Source organism: Symsagittifera roscoffensis, chromosome 9 (assembly GCF_963678635.1).
Source record: "Symsagittifera roscoffensis chromosome 9, txSymRosc1.1, whole genome shotgun sequence".
NCBI lineage: Eukaryota > Metazoa > Xenacoelomorpha > Acoela > Convolutidae > Symsagittifera > Symsagittifera roscoffensis.
The window spans coordinates 43,666,760-43,682,678 of NC_087070.1; the positions used below are offsets into that span (position 1 = coordinate 43,666,760).

Below are 15,919 nucleotides of genomic sequence, written 5' to 3' on the forward strand. Positions count from 1 at the left end.
TGATCGTAATATTCTAGCGTATATTCGTTAGCTCGGGGTGCAGTGTATGTTTTTAGTGAGTTTTTATATCCTATATAAGTAAATTGTCTATGTGTTAGTGGTGTAGTGAGTCGATATAGCATATCTTGATTTCTTTCTATATCGATGTGAGTATTAGATAAAGGTAGGCAAAGGGGGTTAGTAAAATGATAATATGATGTCCATTGAAGTGTAGGCATTAAAACGTGTTCATCTACAAAACTGCGTGTGTTGTTAGTGTCGTTAGGGGTGTTCAAAGTATACTGTGGAAATGAGGGTAAGGTGATGGCTAAAAAATCATTCGTGTTAGTGTGATTTGGATGATTAATATATTCACGGGCTGTTCCTGGTTTTGTTGAAAATGGATGGTTTGGGAATTTTCTTTTGAAAGTGCGATAAGCTCTATTAGTGCTAATTGATGATTCGGTGGATGTGGATGATGGTGCTAATGATGCGGTATAAGCTGAAGAGGGTGTAGGGGTAGGTGGGTTTGATGATTCTATGGTTGATGAAATCTGGTTTATAGTTGAGGTGTCAAGGTGGAAGGGTTGTTGTTGTAAGGTGATAAAATTATCTAGTTCTTGGGAGATTTGGGGGGTGTCTGGAGAATTGGATGATCGGTCTGAATGAAGTGAAGAGTAGTTTGGGGTAACTTGTGAAGCATAGGAGGGTGTAGAAATGGATGGGAGTGGGTTATTTGGTGGGATTGGTTGAAAAGGGGGTTTCGAAAAAACTGAGGGATTGGTTTGAAAATTATTGGATGGAGATGGTTCAGAGTCGGCAAATTCATCAGGGATTTCAATATCTGGGTTATTGAGTTGTGAGATGGAGTATAAAACTGAGATATGTGAATTAGTGTCTGAATTCATGCCTGATATTATATTATTGGTTGGGAAATCGGGAGGCGGGAAAGCAAAAAGTGGAATTATTGTAATTGGAGTGTTGAGGTTGGTTGGGTGGGAATTTGAGCGGTGTAGGGATCCAAGTTGTCGGCTCATCGTGGGCTAAAAAAATTATTATTTTGAGACTGAAAAGCGGTGGTATGGGGTTGTTCTATAATTTGTTCATATGTATTTTCATCTAGTGAATTGTGTGTTACTATATGTTGAATGGGGCTTTGTGATATGGTTGGTCTGAAATTTGGATTATGTGTTTTTGCTAAATTTCGAAAATTTCGTGGGACTAGTGATAATGGATGGTTATGTGGTAGAGGTGGTAACTGTGGTGCTGTAGGCGTTATGTCTACATTGTTATGTTCTTCGTCATATGTGTTCTGTCTTGTTGCTATTTTTGTGTTGTATTCCTTTATTTGTGCGTCTAAAAGAATTTGGTTGATTGATGATGAAAAAATTCCAAAAAAACCTGCAAATAGTATGCGTGCTACACTTGCTTGTCTATTGAATTGTGTGTGTATAGCACATGTGTTATAGATTCCTTTTAAAAGTGAAAAAAGAAATCCTATAAAGTTAAACATTGCGTATAAAATAGTTAATTTTTCTAAGATGTAATAGGGCCATCCTAGAAAATCAAGAATTTCATTTTTGAGTGTAACAAAACTAAAAATATTTATAGGTGAGATATCTTGTGGTCGGTATTTTTCACCGTTGAGATATATATAGTCTTTAATGTCTTTAAAATATCCGCTATAATCTTGTGTATAAATATCTGTAAATCCTGCGGTTTCGGCAAGTTTGCGTAAGTTTTGATCAATTGATTGTCTTTGTATAGTGTCCATTTGTGTTAATAATTCTTGCAATTGTTGTGTTCTAATGTGATGTTGTATATCGGATTTTGAATATATTCCAATTGATTGTAAGTCAATATTTGGGTTTCGAACAATAGCTCTAATGCTTTCAGGTGAAAATTTTTTGAGTGATTGCATTAATGTGGGATATGGGGTAAGAAGGTAATATTTATTTTCATCAGGGTTCAGTTGTACTACATTGTGGCTGTTTTCTGATCCACATGGGACTGCGGTATCCCAGAAATAGGTTCTCCTTGAAAGTGTGTCAACGAAATGTACTTTATTCTTATAAAAGATAGGGATTCTTTTATAGCATCGTTTATCTTCAAAAATATATAGTGGTGATACTTTTTTGGTACAGGTATAAAACCATAAAATGTTTCCTTCATAGTCTAAAAAATTTGATCTATTTCTTGATAGTAAATATCCTGCGTAGGGTATTTTTAATACTGCTAGTGCAAGTGATTGTAGGATTTGTGTTCTTTCTAATTCGCATAGTTGGTGAAGTGTTTCTAATTCGGAGAGTGACATTTCTTGAAAAATGCGGCTAATTGTGTAGTCTAATTTCATATCTAGGTGAATATCATAGTGGATATTACCGAAATATGTACTATTCATTAGTGATAGTTCTTGTAAACGTGTGCTTCTAGTGTCATGGGGTTTTAGATGTCCACCAGGTTGACCTTTACTTTTTTGAAAATCAACTGGTATATATGAATGATGTTCCTTCGTTTATAGGATGACTTGTGGCGTATGGGTCGATTTTTACTTTTCCAGTGGTCATGTCGAATCCTTGTTTGTATTCAACTAATATTTCGGAGTATTGTGTTTTGTGAAGTGGGTTTCTGTATTTACATGCAAGTTCTGTTTCTTGGTATATTTGAAAACGTGTCAATTTATTTTCTATATTGTGTATGTTCCTAAAATTAGAACTTTGTTTTCGTGATGGATTTACTTGTTCATATGGAATTGATTGTATAAAATATTTTTCGTGGAATTTTATCATACGAGCGTGTATTTTTGCTACTTGAAATGTTGTACATGTGTCTTCGGGGAACCAAACAATTGTTGCTTGTGTTCGTGTTGTAGGGTCACAATAGCCTTGGTCATTTTTACAAGGTAATCTAATTCCTTGATAGATCATTGTGTTGTCTGATAAATCGCGTGTGAGTTGTATTTTTTCGAGTTGTATTTTCCAATCGAAAAACATTATTTCTTGGTATCCTTTATTTTTTGTGTCTGCTTTGCAGTTTGATGGGTTATTTATACCAATATGTGGTATCCAGTGTTTATCGTGTATGTCATAAGTTAATCTTCCGTGTGCGCCGTTGTATGGGTATTTTTCATCTAATTTTATATGTCCTTGATATCTTTCAAGTTCTGCTTGATGTACAGAATCTGAAAAAACTTGGAAATATACTAACTTCCTATCTGTGTTTTTATTTTTTGTGATATTTAGTCTGAGTAACTCGTTTTTACAATCTTCGGGATTGAGATGTAAAAGTCGTTCTAGATTACTCTGGTAGAATGATTCGTCGTCAAGTCGGTTTTTATTTCCATTAGAGACTTGTGAACAATGTACTTTCTTTTCAGAAAATGTTGCTGTAAATTTATATCCTTTAACTGTTGTTGCTCGGGCTTTTGAATAGAGTGTCGCTATTACATTTGTTGTTTCTATGGCTTGTGGTTCTGTTTCACATTGTGATACTTGATTTATTGCATATTTGTGTAGTGTTTTTTGTTAGTTTTCTTCACAATCGTAATGTGTTACTAATAAATCTTGGGGTCCTGTGCGGGGGGAAGGGTTTATGTTTTGATTGGAGGTAACTAGAAAAAAGAGTTGAAGAAAAATTAATGTTTTTAGAATATACATGTGTATGACAATCCTGAGTATGGATTATAAAATGTGATGTAACCAATTGTCTTTTTGGTATATCTGTCGTATTTGTATATTACTTCAGTTGTTATAAATGGTGGTCGTAGGGATTGAGCTGTTATATTTGGTGGGTTTAATGGATAGGGTAATGTTGAGTAATGTTGAGTAATGTTGTTTAATTTAACCGTGATTTCAAATTTTAATTGTAGACTATTTTGTTGGAGTATTTGGATGTTATGATCACGAATGTCTTCGTGGATGTCTTGTCTATATTGTAGTCTATTTAGTGCCCAGTTGTGGAGTCGGTTACTTTCTGGGTGTTGTCCAAATAATGGTGGAGGTGCTGTAAATGTATTCCAGTCTAGTCTTAAAGGAATATTTGTTGATGATTGTTCTCGATATCTAGCGTCGAGGTTATTTGGAAAATTGAAGTTAAAAGGTGTTGGTGAAATCTGGCTGATTGAGGGTGTTGATGGTAATGATAATGTTTCTGGTAGTGATGAGGATGTTGTTGTATCCGTAGAAATATCTATTGGATCATTGATTAAATTTGGTTCACCTTGTGTGAATGAATGTGTTGTCCAATATGGTAGTCGTGATGTTTGGTTTGTAGGGTTAAAGGGATTTTCACGTATTTGTTCAGATGTTGGTGTTGAACCTAAGTAATCTGATGGTAGGCTTGAGGTGCTACGTTGTGAAAGAAGCGTAGGGGTTTCTGGCAATATACCGATGGGGTTTTCTGGAGTGTTTTGTGATGGTGATTGGGGTATATCAAAATGAACTCGGGGAGTTTGAAAATTTCTGTTTCTTCGAGGATGTATAATTTGTCTATTTTTTTCGACTGTATTTTGGTTTTGACTAGGATTTCGTATTCTACTTAATTCTTGTGGTAATGTTGGGTATAAGTTATATGTTGGTTCACTTAGAGGTGCTTGTCGTTGAACTGGTTCTAGTGGTTCTGATAAGCGAGCGTGTCGTTCTTCAAAGGTATATGGGTTATCTTGAAACGAAATTCGTGTAGATGTTTGGGGGTTTTGGGTAATTGAAGGTGGTGTTGGGTTATCTTGGGATGATGTCGGTGAAGACTGACTGTGTGATTGTTGGTTAGCAATTTTTGATGGTTTTTTATTTACTCTTTAGTGGAAAAATTAATGTTTATTATAGTATTCTTCTAGAAAAAGAATTAGGAGGATTGTGGCTAGGGCGAATGTGATGATTGCTTTCTTTATACATTTGCATATTGTCAAGATGAGGGATGATAGAAATGTTATAAAAATTACAAATAGTAAGAAAATATCTGTTCTACTAAAAATGGTTCGTATCATTTAGATAAGTTTTGTGAATCGTACCTGTGGATATAGTCAATAGCTTTTGAAAGCTGGAGGTATAGTTCAAATATGGAGAAGAAAATTTTAAAAATATTGCAAAAAATGATTAAGATTATTACAAAAGATTCAAAGGTATCAAAAAGAAATATGATTAAAAGTTTAAATATCGTTAAAAAGTTTATGAGAATGTTAAGAATTATGTTGACTGGTTGAGAGAAAAGCATTTAAGAAATGGCTTCTCGATCGAATATTTTTTGTTGTTTGAGGCAATTTTCAAGTGTGGTCGAATTATTTATTGGTTTTTTGACAAGTGGGTTGAGTTTTGTGAAAAATTGTTGGGGGCAAATTTTATGGTGATCGGGAGGTCTTCTTTTGCTTTATTTTTATTTGTCAAATGATCTGGGGTATTTTTGAGATTTTTATACTTTAGGCTAATTAAAATGGTCGTTCTTTTACTTTAGGCTAATTTAACATATTTGTTTTGGGGATATTTGAGGTCTGAGTTGGGGAAATATTGTTGATCTTTGGGTTATTAGATAAGGGAGGGTTATGATATTATGGGTATATTTATTTTAGTTGTCAAGTGGGAGTGGTTTGCTTATTTTTGACCGGGAGGTCGCAAAGTTATAGTTAGAGATATGCCTGGAGTTTGATATCGTTCGTCTAGTTGATCTGTGTTAGAGTTAGAGAAGGTTATGGATTGGATGAATCCTATTGGCTAGTTATGAACTAGAATCGCTGCGTGTTTGTCAGCATGTTATTTTGAAAAATGAAAGTTCAAAATATTTCAGAGGTGCAAAAATTATTAAATATAAAATTAAAGCTGTTTTTGAAATTCGACTTTCTTTAATATTTTAGATTGTGGAATGAATGTTTTATAGTTTTTACGTGGTTGATTTCTAAGTCGTGATGACTCTCTATGTTCTGATTTGTCGATTTGTTCTTGGGGTATTATTTTTTCTGTCATTTTTCTATTTTTTCTTTCTTTTTGAAGTGTATTTTGATCTAGCTTTTTTGTATTGTTTTTCGTTGTAGTTGATTTTTTATTTTGGTTTTCGAGGTGAATGTCATGTTGTTCCTTTGTTGTATTTTCCATATGTGGGTTATTTTGAATAACTTTTAAACCGGTGAAAGAATATAATTGAGTTAGTTCGCGTAGTGCGTATTCTTTTGGGTAATAAGGTAATAAGTTGTTTCGATGTTGAACAATTTCTTTTTTGTCTGAGTCGGTGATTTTATATGTGACGTCAGTGGGTTTGGCAATTATTTGGTATGGTCCTTTACGAAGGGGTTGTAATTTTTTAGAAATTCCTTTTTGAGTGTTAAAATTGGGTATCAAAACAAATGTTCCAATTTTTAAATCGGAGGCTGGTGTAAAGCGTGAATTTATTTGTTCATTAATGTTTTGCCTTTGTAACAACTTTTTTGTTACTTTTTGGTAAATTTCATTGTGTTTTTTATCTCTGTTTAAAATCCATTCGGTGTGTGTACCGGAGGCTAATTTAAGAATTTGTGGGTGATGAAAATGATCTTCATCGTGTGTGTGTAAAGGTAGGTTATAACAAATTGAGTCTTTATTCGGTTGACAATAACTTTGTGCATTTTTATGAGAGTTTGCTGTAAACATGATCGGTTTGCGTGGCTTTTGATTAAAAACCATTTCATATGGTGACATTCCTAAAGTTGTCGTGATTTGTGAATTATATGCTAAGGGAAATAGTTTTACATCTGCTGACCATTCGGTGTATCTTGTATCATTTCCATTGATGATACATCTAAGATATTCTTGTAGTGAACGGTTCATACCTTCGACTAAGCCGTTTGTCCAAGGTGCGTGAGGTGTACATGGTTTGTGTTTGATGTTATATAAATGACATAGTGTGATGATTTCATTATTTATGAATTCCGTACCGTTGTCTGTAACTAAAATTTCTGGTAGTCCGAATTTAGCTGTCCAGTGTTCATAAAGTGTTGTGTAAGCGTAATAAGCGTTACAATGTGGTACTGGGTTAAGTGCTACATAATGTGTAAATGCGTCAACAATTACCATAATGTAGGAGTTTCCTTCGGATGAGGGTGAAATTGGTCCTTTTGTATCAAATGAAATACGGTGGTTAAAGTACAAACTTTGTCCTTTAAAATCTTGTTTTTGAGCTATTTGTTTTTGATTTGGATAAGGTTTATTTAGCTGACATACTATACAATCATTGCATAGTACTTTTATCCAAATTGGTGCATTTGGAAAATAAAAGTTTTGTATGAAATTTGAATATGTTTTCTCTGATCCAGAGTGTCCTTTAATGTTTTGTGTATGTGAAATATTAAAAGCTATGAGAATCATACTTAGAGGGAGACAGGGAACTGTAGATTCATTTAATTGGTATTCTAGAAGGTCTGTGTTTTCATTAATTGTTGTATTATTAAATTTTCGAAAATATCAGAGGAGTGTTTTATTTCCTAAAATAGTTGTATCTGCCTTGACGGGTTTAGTTTTATATTTGTGCCATGATTTTAGTTGTCTAATTACTGGGTCAAGATTTTGATATTGTTTCAAAATATTAATTGTTATTTTATCTGTTGGGGGGAGAAAAATGTTTTCAATTTCTAATTTAGATAAAGGAATTGTATCAAGTGGGTCATGGAGGTCAAAAACTTGATTTTTTGTGTATTTTGAATCGTTTGTTTGTGGTCCTGATAAATTTATTTTATCAGTTAGATTTTATTTTTCAATTAATGGAAAAAGGTCTTTTTTATGTGGATATTGTTTTACTCTTTTTTGTTGTGTGTTATTTTTTATCCATTGTGAATATGGAATTGGTTTAAAAGTTGATGTTCCAAGTAGATCAACTTCGTAGTGGTTATTTTGGCAATCTAAATAAAGTGGGAAGTGTTGTAAATTATTTATCTGTGATTGTTCAACGTCAGTTTTTACTGCATATTTGCATTCTAGTCGGGGTGATGTTTCGTTTTCTGCAAGGTAGAATTTTATATTTTTGGGTATTTCAACTGTAGTTTTACGTGTAAGTAATTCAGGTGGTGTATTTCGACTTAATGTGTCTGGTAATGCGAGATTTTTTCCTGCTGTCCAAAACTATATGTAAGTTTGGGAATTTCATTAGAATTAATTGAAATCTATAAACTCGGTGATTCGGATTGGATTTTTGTGTAAAGAGAAAAATGATTGGTTTGTGATCTGTAAATAGAACTGTTGGATGTTTTGATCCAAGTATCAGAAATTCATATTCTGTTAGTGTATATATTATGGCTGTACATTCTCTCATTAGAGTTGAGAGTCGTAATTCTGCTTGAGTGAATAATCGAGAGTTTGCTGATATAAGGTTCATTTTGTTTGTACCATTGTGTGATTGTAATAATGCTGCGCCGATGCCAAAATTGGAAGCGTCGCACATTGCATAGAATGGTTGATTTGGATCTGGAATTGTATTCGAAATTTGTTCAATTAAGAATTTTTTTAATTTCTTCAAATCGTGCTTGATGTTCTGTATTCCATTCAAAATTATGTTGTTGTCTAAGTATATTATAGAAAGGTCTTAGGTATAATTGCATTTTATAAACATATTTGCTTAAAAAGTTTAACATTCCAAGGAATTCTTGGATTTTCTTTTTATTTGTTGGTGGTTGGAGCTTCTGAATAGCATCAATGCATGATTTTAATGGAGTGATTGTTTTTCTTTCTATATTATGTCCTAAGAATTTAACTCGTGTTAAAAAGAAGTGTGATTTATTGGGGGCGGCCTTCAGATTTTCGTTCTGAAGTATTTTGTGATAGTGTTCTAAAACTTTAAACATTTCTTCTTTTGTCTGTGATTGCATAAAAACATCGTCTAAATAAGTGATTGCGTTTTTCTTGAGTATTAGTGGTCTAAAAATTTTGCTCATAAAAGCTGAAAATGCTGCTGGTCCTATGGATATTCCATAGAATAGGCGGTTGAATTCATATTGCTGATTTCCAATAACAAATTCTGTTAAGCGTCGCGATTGTTCATCTAGAGGCATTTGATTATATGCACTATTCATATCTGCGGTTGTAAAGTTTTTTCCGTTTATTTTTGTTAAAATAACTTGTATTGGTTCAATAGGCCAATTGCATTTTGATTCGTCTAGTAGTGAATTAAGGTATCTAGCGTCTAGAACTATTTTTAATGATTCCCCTTTTGCTAGGATGATAACAGGGTTGATAAATGTGTTACCTTTTGGTTGTTCTTCTTTGTTTACCGGTGATATAATTTTGTATTGTTCTAAAATATCGAGTAATCTGTTTACTTTATCGTGTAAATGAATTGGTACTTTACTTGCTCTTTTTTTTTTGAAAACTGCGTCAGGTTTTAATGGGAGATGTAGTGATGAGCTGATTTTGCCAACATCAAACTTGGATGTTGCATAGACTGATGAATATTTTATTAGCTGTTTGGCTAATTTATCAAATTCGTCTTGTGTTATTTGTGAATGTTGGAAGTTAAACATTGTTAAAAATTTCTGTTGATTCTCTGTATAGTTATTTATGTTGACTCTTGGTTTGAAATATGGGGTTTTTGTGAAATAATCTGTATTTTTTTTTTCATTACTTATTATATTATTTATGGATAATTCTTCATTAAGAATTGTGGATTGACAAATATCTAATAATTGGAGTATATTATTTACGCGATATTCTTTTTCGTGTATTGGTGATATCGTAGCGTTGGTTTCGCAATAGCCTAAAAGTCCTAAAGGTAATGTTACTTGATAGGGTTATTGTTGTATACATGTAGAGATATAATATCTGAATTCGAGTTTTTCAAATATTTTATGGATGAGATTGTGATTTTGAAAAACTTATGGATAGGTTTGAATTCAAAGTCTGACATATAGAGTTGTTGTTTATTTTGTTTTTTATCATATTGGTGAACTTGTTTTATTGAAAAATATGTTTCCTGATAGTGGTTTCAGGTGTTTTCTTTGTTGGTTATAGATTGGATAAAATTTTGAAAAGAATGGTGGTTGTTTATTTAATCTTTGAAAAAATGTTAGTGATGTGTCTTTTGTTTTTGTGTATTTATCTTTGATTAGTATTTTGCTATTCAAGATGTTGATTGTTGGTATATATTTAGAGATAAAGGGTATTCCAATGATATTGTGTTTAATATCAGTGATATGGAATGTTTGCTGAAATGGTTTATTTAAAATTTTATTCTGCTCTATTGTTCTTGTGGGGAGGAGAAATAATTGAATTTTTCCATAGTTTACCAATGTTGATCCTTGTGCTGTTGCTAGTTTACTGGAGGTTTCAAAAGGTGTTAGTTTTGGGTGTAATGTTTTTATCTCATTCCATGTGGGAATGTTTATTATGTTTGATTCTGCTCCTGAATCAATTAGAAAATCAATTTCAAGATCTTGTGGTTGAAATTCTTTGTTTCTTGGACTTTCTAAAAGAAATGGTATTGTCCAAATTTTTTCTTTAGGTTGTTCTTTTTGTATATTTTGATAGATTTGATTTGTATTCAAGCATTTTGTTTTGTCATTTTCATTGGATTTATTTGTAGTGTTGATTTCGTTAGTTTCTTGTGTTTTTTGTGTGGAATGGATGGGTTCAATATAATAATTGTGAAGGAGTTCTAATTGGTTTTCATATATATGTGATGAAAAAGGTTGTTCATATATAATAGGTTCGTAGTCATTTTCGACTGTTATCATATTGATGGAGGTAGTGTTTTCTGTTTCACTTTCTGAATCTGATGATCCACAGTTTATTTGATTTAGATGTAGTTCGTCATTTACTGTGTCATCAATACCTGGGGGGTCTGATGTTGTTTCCGGATTTGATTGTACTTGATTTATATGTCTTTGATGTTTAGGTGTACTACTTCTGTGGCGATTGTTGGAATTATTATAATGGTTATTATTTCTGTGTGGTGATTGGGAATAATTTCTATAACGATTATTATAACTTGAATGTCGATTTTGTGAATTGTTTCGTGATCTATTTTGATAATTATTGTTTGATCTGTGATAGTTTGATCTGTTATATGAGTTATTCCTTGATCGATTGTTCGGGTAATTCTGATTTCGGTTGTTTGAATAACTTCTATTTCGATTATTGGAGTAGTTTCTATTTCTATTATATGATGAGTTTCGTGACTGATTGTTTGGATAGTATCTATTCCTTGGTTGGGAATTAGATCTAGAAACAAATTGTGTTGTTTTTGAATTTGATCTGGAATAGTTATTTCGACTATTTGGTCTATTGTAATAATTTTGTGATGAATTTTGTGTATTTCTTCGTTCTGGTGATCTTCCTCTATAACTTGAGTTATATGGTGATTGATTTCTCGTGTAATTGGTATTGTTCGGAAGTGGTTTTCCTGAACTGTTGTTGCTGTATACATTTTTGTTCGGTAGATTTCGATCTTTCTTCATGTACTGATAGAATGATTTATTTGGTTCTTTATATTTTTGAGGTTTGTTTTGATTATCTTGTTGTTTTTGTCTACATTCAGAAATACTAGGTCCGTATCGTCGGCAATAATTACACCATTTTTTGAAAGATGGTTTGCCTTTAAAGTTTGGGTGTTTTTCATAAATATTGAGTATTTCAGTGATTTTTTCAACAAGGTCTGTATCTGATTCCTGTATATTGTTGATACTTGTGGTATTTGTTTCGATTCGGTTAACATATTGTAATTTCTGATTTTCTGTTTCTTCAAGTTTCATTGTGATTTCCGCTTGCTCTAGCTTGTCTACTAGTTTTCGAAAATCTAAATCGGGCTCTCGGATTGAGGGGGGAAGTGATGCTCTCTTTTTTATTGCTATTTTCCTTAATTGAGGTGTTAAGGTCATCATTAAGATTTCTGTCATTTTTGTGTTTTTATAGTCGTGTGTATTTAATGAATATGCTTTTCGAACTAGTGTTTCGATACGTACTGCTAATTTTTTGATGGTTTCATTTGGTAATCTGCGAATTTCATTACATAAAATTCTTTGTTGTTGTTTGTTTCTTTCGGAGTCAAACATTTTTGAAAATTCTTGTGTAAATCTCTTCCAATTTGATTTTATTTCTATAGGCAATACTGAAAACCATTTTTGGGCTGCGCCGTCTAAGGTTGTCTGTATCAACGCTGTGCGTCGATGTATCCAGTTTTGATGTAGTGGCGTATTAATTGGTTCAGGTCCTATATTTAAAATTAAATTTGCTGTTACTGCATTTAAATAATCTTCTACAGAATATTCAGGGCCTGTTCCTGTGAATACCATTAATGGTTTGTTTGATGTTATTGATGATCCACCCATAAGGTATGGATTCATTGTCATTTGTAATGATTCTGCTGCATTTGGCATTTGTGAAAAATTAGAAAGTTGATTTTTTGTTATTTCGTGTTGTTGAAGATAATATGGAAGTGGTATTTCATTTTGCATTTGTGTTGGTTGATATGAGTGTGTAATCATTGGGTTTTGTGGCTGAATTGGTTGAAAAGATTGTGTATTAATTGGGTTTTGCATTTGTATTGGTTGTTGATTTTGTGTATCTATCTCGTGTGGAGAAAAAATTCTATGATGTGTATATGGTTTCTGTACTCCTTGTCCGCGATATTCTTGGGTATATGGTGCAAATTTATCTGGTTGTAAATAATCATCATCAGAGGATAGGTAATCCGTTTGATGAGGTGCTTGTTTTTTATTTTTATTTTGTTGAAAGAATGGGTAATTTTCACTACGATCCTGTGGAGGATGTGAATTACTTTGAAAATTTACTGAATTGGTTGTTGCCATTGGATTATCCCAATATCGAGATCTGATTTGATTATTATTATTTTTTTGTGGAGGATAGTTTGTTTTTGATGAATGTGTATAATTATAATTATGTTCCGCAAAATTGTTTCTTGTGAACGTTCTGCGTGTTTTTGACGGTATTGTCATGGGTCTATATGTTTGATAATCCATTTGTGAATATTTTGGAGCAACCGAAGGTTTAACGGTTGATTGTAAGGTTACCTGTGCTAGTGAAGTGTGTGTATTTCTTGGTGTTGTTAAATTTGGACGTATCGGTGAAATACTTTGTTGTGTAGTTGTTGTTGTTTGGACGATTTCTTCATTTATGAAGTGTGATGGTGTCTGAATATCTTGTTGAGTGAGATTCCTAGTTCCATTAAGGTTTTCATTGAGTATGACGGTCGAGTTTAAACTGTTATTTCGAGTATCAGGTAAAAATGTATTGTAGTTTAATGGTGTTGCGTCAATGGTTAATGGTACTACTCTTACATAATCTCTTGTATAAGATATTGTACTTATTGGTTGACTTGAGATTGATTGTGGGAAATTTATGAATGCATAATGAGACCATTCGGGGTCCCAAATGTAGTCTGACTGTTCTGTGATGGCGGTATCATCGTTTGAATTTTGAGGTCTAAAATTTTTACTTGCTTGTGAAATTAAATCTATATTATGTGTGAAATAATCTATTATAAACCATGCCAAAATTTTTTGTAAGTCATGTTTTGTATGTTGTGAAACTTCATCTTTAGTGAAATTTTCTTTAATTATATGTAGGAAAGTTGAAAATAGTGTAATTTCATGTCGTACCCTTATATGTTTAGATGTCTCTGTCGGTGAGACATTTGGGATTGGGATTTCATTTTCTAATATTGAGATATAACTATATATTATTACAAAAACTTCATTAGTAAATATGGAGTTTGCTCTTTGTGAGTTATGATATTGTATGCTTTTTATATATTCTGAGAATACTTTTGAAAATTCTAAATCAAGGTCGTCTGTTTGAATTACATATTTGCGGTGATTCGAGTTTGGTGAGGTGAATTCTATGGTGTAGATTCCGTAGTGTTGTGTCAAATTACATATATCTTTCAGATAGTGATCAATAATTTGTCTTTTGATTTTTACATCTGGGAACTCTGTTTTACATGGGCTGATTCCGGGTTCAAACAAATTTAAGAGTAAATTCTTGCAAAATATATGCTGTCCTCTATCATTGGTTGCATCTACGAGGAAGGGGAAGATGTCGTCATCATCTGGACTATCTTCACTTGGAGTGTGTGTTTGGCTCATTTTTTCGTTTAATGACTGTTAATAGGTAATTATCGATGTGTCTAATTGGTTGATTCCAATTATATAAGTGTACTGGTTTGTGTTTATATTGCTTTTTTATTCTTCTTTTTCCTCTTTTTGATGAATTTGAAGTTGTTTCTGAGTCGGAAAAACATAATTGATTGTGAATGGGGTAATTTTTATCAATAGATTCTTTTAATTTATAAAGTTCATCTAAATTGCTGGCTTCTGATTCTGAAAATGCGTTTCTATTTTTTGAAAATCTTTTTCGTATGATTTGTCTTTGTTTGTTTATTATTTTTCTTTTTAGTGTTTGTCGTTTTGTTCTAATATATCCAACTTTTTGTGTATGAGGTGTGATTACAAGGTCGTATTTCTTGTTATCTATTTCACAGTTGTGTAAAACGATTGTTTGTTTGTTTCCTAGATTTTTAAATGACATAAGGTTTAGGATGACGGATGCAAAAAGTTGTTAGATGATTTCTATTTTCTTAACCTGTTAGTCCTTACGATTTTTTGGTTAGCTTAACCTGGGTCTATTTTTTCAGGGTTGGAGAGAAAAGTATATCGATTCCGAAGAATGATTTTTTACTTTCTCGTGGCTAGTATAAGCTAAGGTGTTAACTTACTTAATCTTACTTAGGGGTAGTGATTGTGTTCAAGGGTTGGAGAATAGTAAATCGATCCACAAGGTTCAGGTATAATTAAAACGCGAGTAGTTCGTTAGATACTATTTTAAACTTGCTAAGTCTAAGATTTATCCTGGGTCTTGATAAGAGGAGGGTTCAAGTGAAGGATGAATAACCGAAGTTCTTCACTGTTTATCCTAATTTGAATGATTAGTTTTGTTCAAAAATTTCTATTAGTCTTGGGTTTTTTGAAAGGGTTGGATAGTGAATCGACGTTTGAGGTCGTTAGACACTAGCTAAGTGGGTGGGGGAGAACAAAATTGTTCTTTTTGATCCAAGGATAGGCCTTGATGATCAAGTTTTAAAATTTAATTAAATAGAAAATGAATTAAGATCCAAGGATAAGCCTTGATGATCTGATTTTAAAATTAAGTGAATTTAAGTTTAAAATGGTTTAAATTTGTTTAAGAAAAAAATTTAGTGTTTTAATGATATTAGTGAGCTTATGATTGTTGTTATGTTTTAGGTGATGAAGCTGGGACAATTGGATGATTTTATGATTACTAACAGTTTATTGTCATGCTACTAATTTTTGTTTTGATTTTCAATAAATATTTTCCAAACATGTTTTATATAATACTGCAGAATTTTAGGAAAACGATCTGAGATCTTTTTATCAATCGTTATTGTATATTAATAGTTTTGTTTTAGCGCCTGAAATGATTATGAAGATTGACTTCAACATTTTATGTTTGCAAATGAAAATCTAAATTCATTGCTAATAAAATTCTAAATATAAAAGTTTGTGTTGGCTTTTGCCGTACTATCATATAACTATTTGGTAAGTTTCTATTTTGTCGGATGTCGTCTCTGGTTCGAGGTCTTCTTGTAATTCCGGGTAGTTCTGTTATCGTTCGGAATATTGGCTCTGATCTATTGAGTCGTAGAGACATTTCGATTAAATTATCGTCGTATAACATTTTAAAAATGTTTTGTCTAAATTCTAATCTATTTTTGGTTAATTCTAAGCTATTAAGGTCTTGTTCGAGACTTATGGTCGCACCAGATGAGTTAGGACCAAGGTGGTTAACTCATAGAGTAATTTCGGATAGGGTACACCGTCTGCTCGTCACGCTATCTTATTTTCGGCCGGATAGATTCGTGCAACTTCTTAGTCTAATACCGATCCTAATCTTACTCTTATACTATCTAGTCTCAGGTTGTTTAACTAGTCTCTGCTAGGCTCAATAGATCTAGGGTA

General features: G+C 32.4%; 2 protein-coding genes across 7 annotated transcripts in view; both read right to left on the reverse strand.

Moving 5' to 3' along the window:
• The window catches only part of LOC134854905 (potassium voltage-gated channel subfamily C member 4-like), a 529,156-nt gene that overhangs the window by 385,756 nt on the left and 127,481 nt on the right, over positions 1-15,919 (reverse strand). The gene's annotated exons all lie outside the window — the stretch shown is intronic.
• The window catches only part of LOC134854907 (mpv17-like protein), a 518,847-nt gene that overhangs the window by 25,317 nt on the left and 477,611 nt on the right, over positions 1-15,919 (reverse strand). The gene's annotated exons all lie outside the window — the stretch shown is intronic.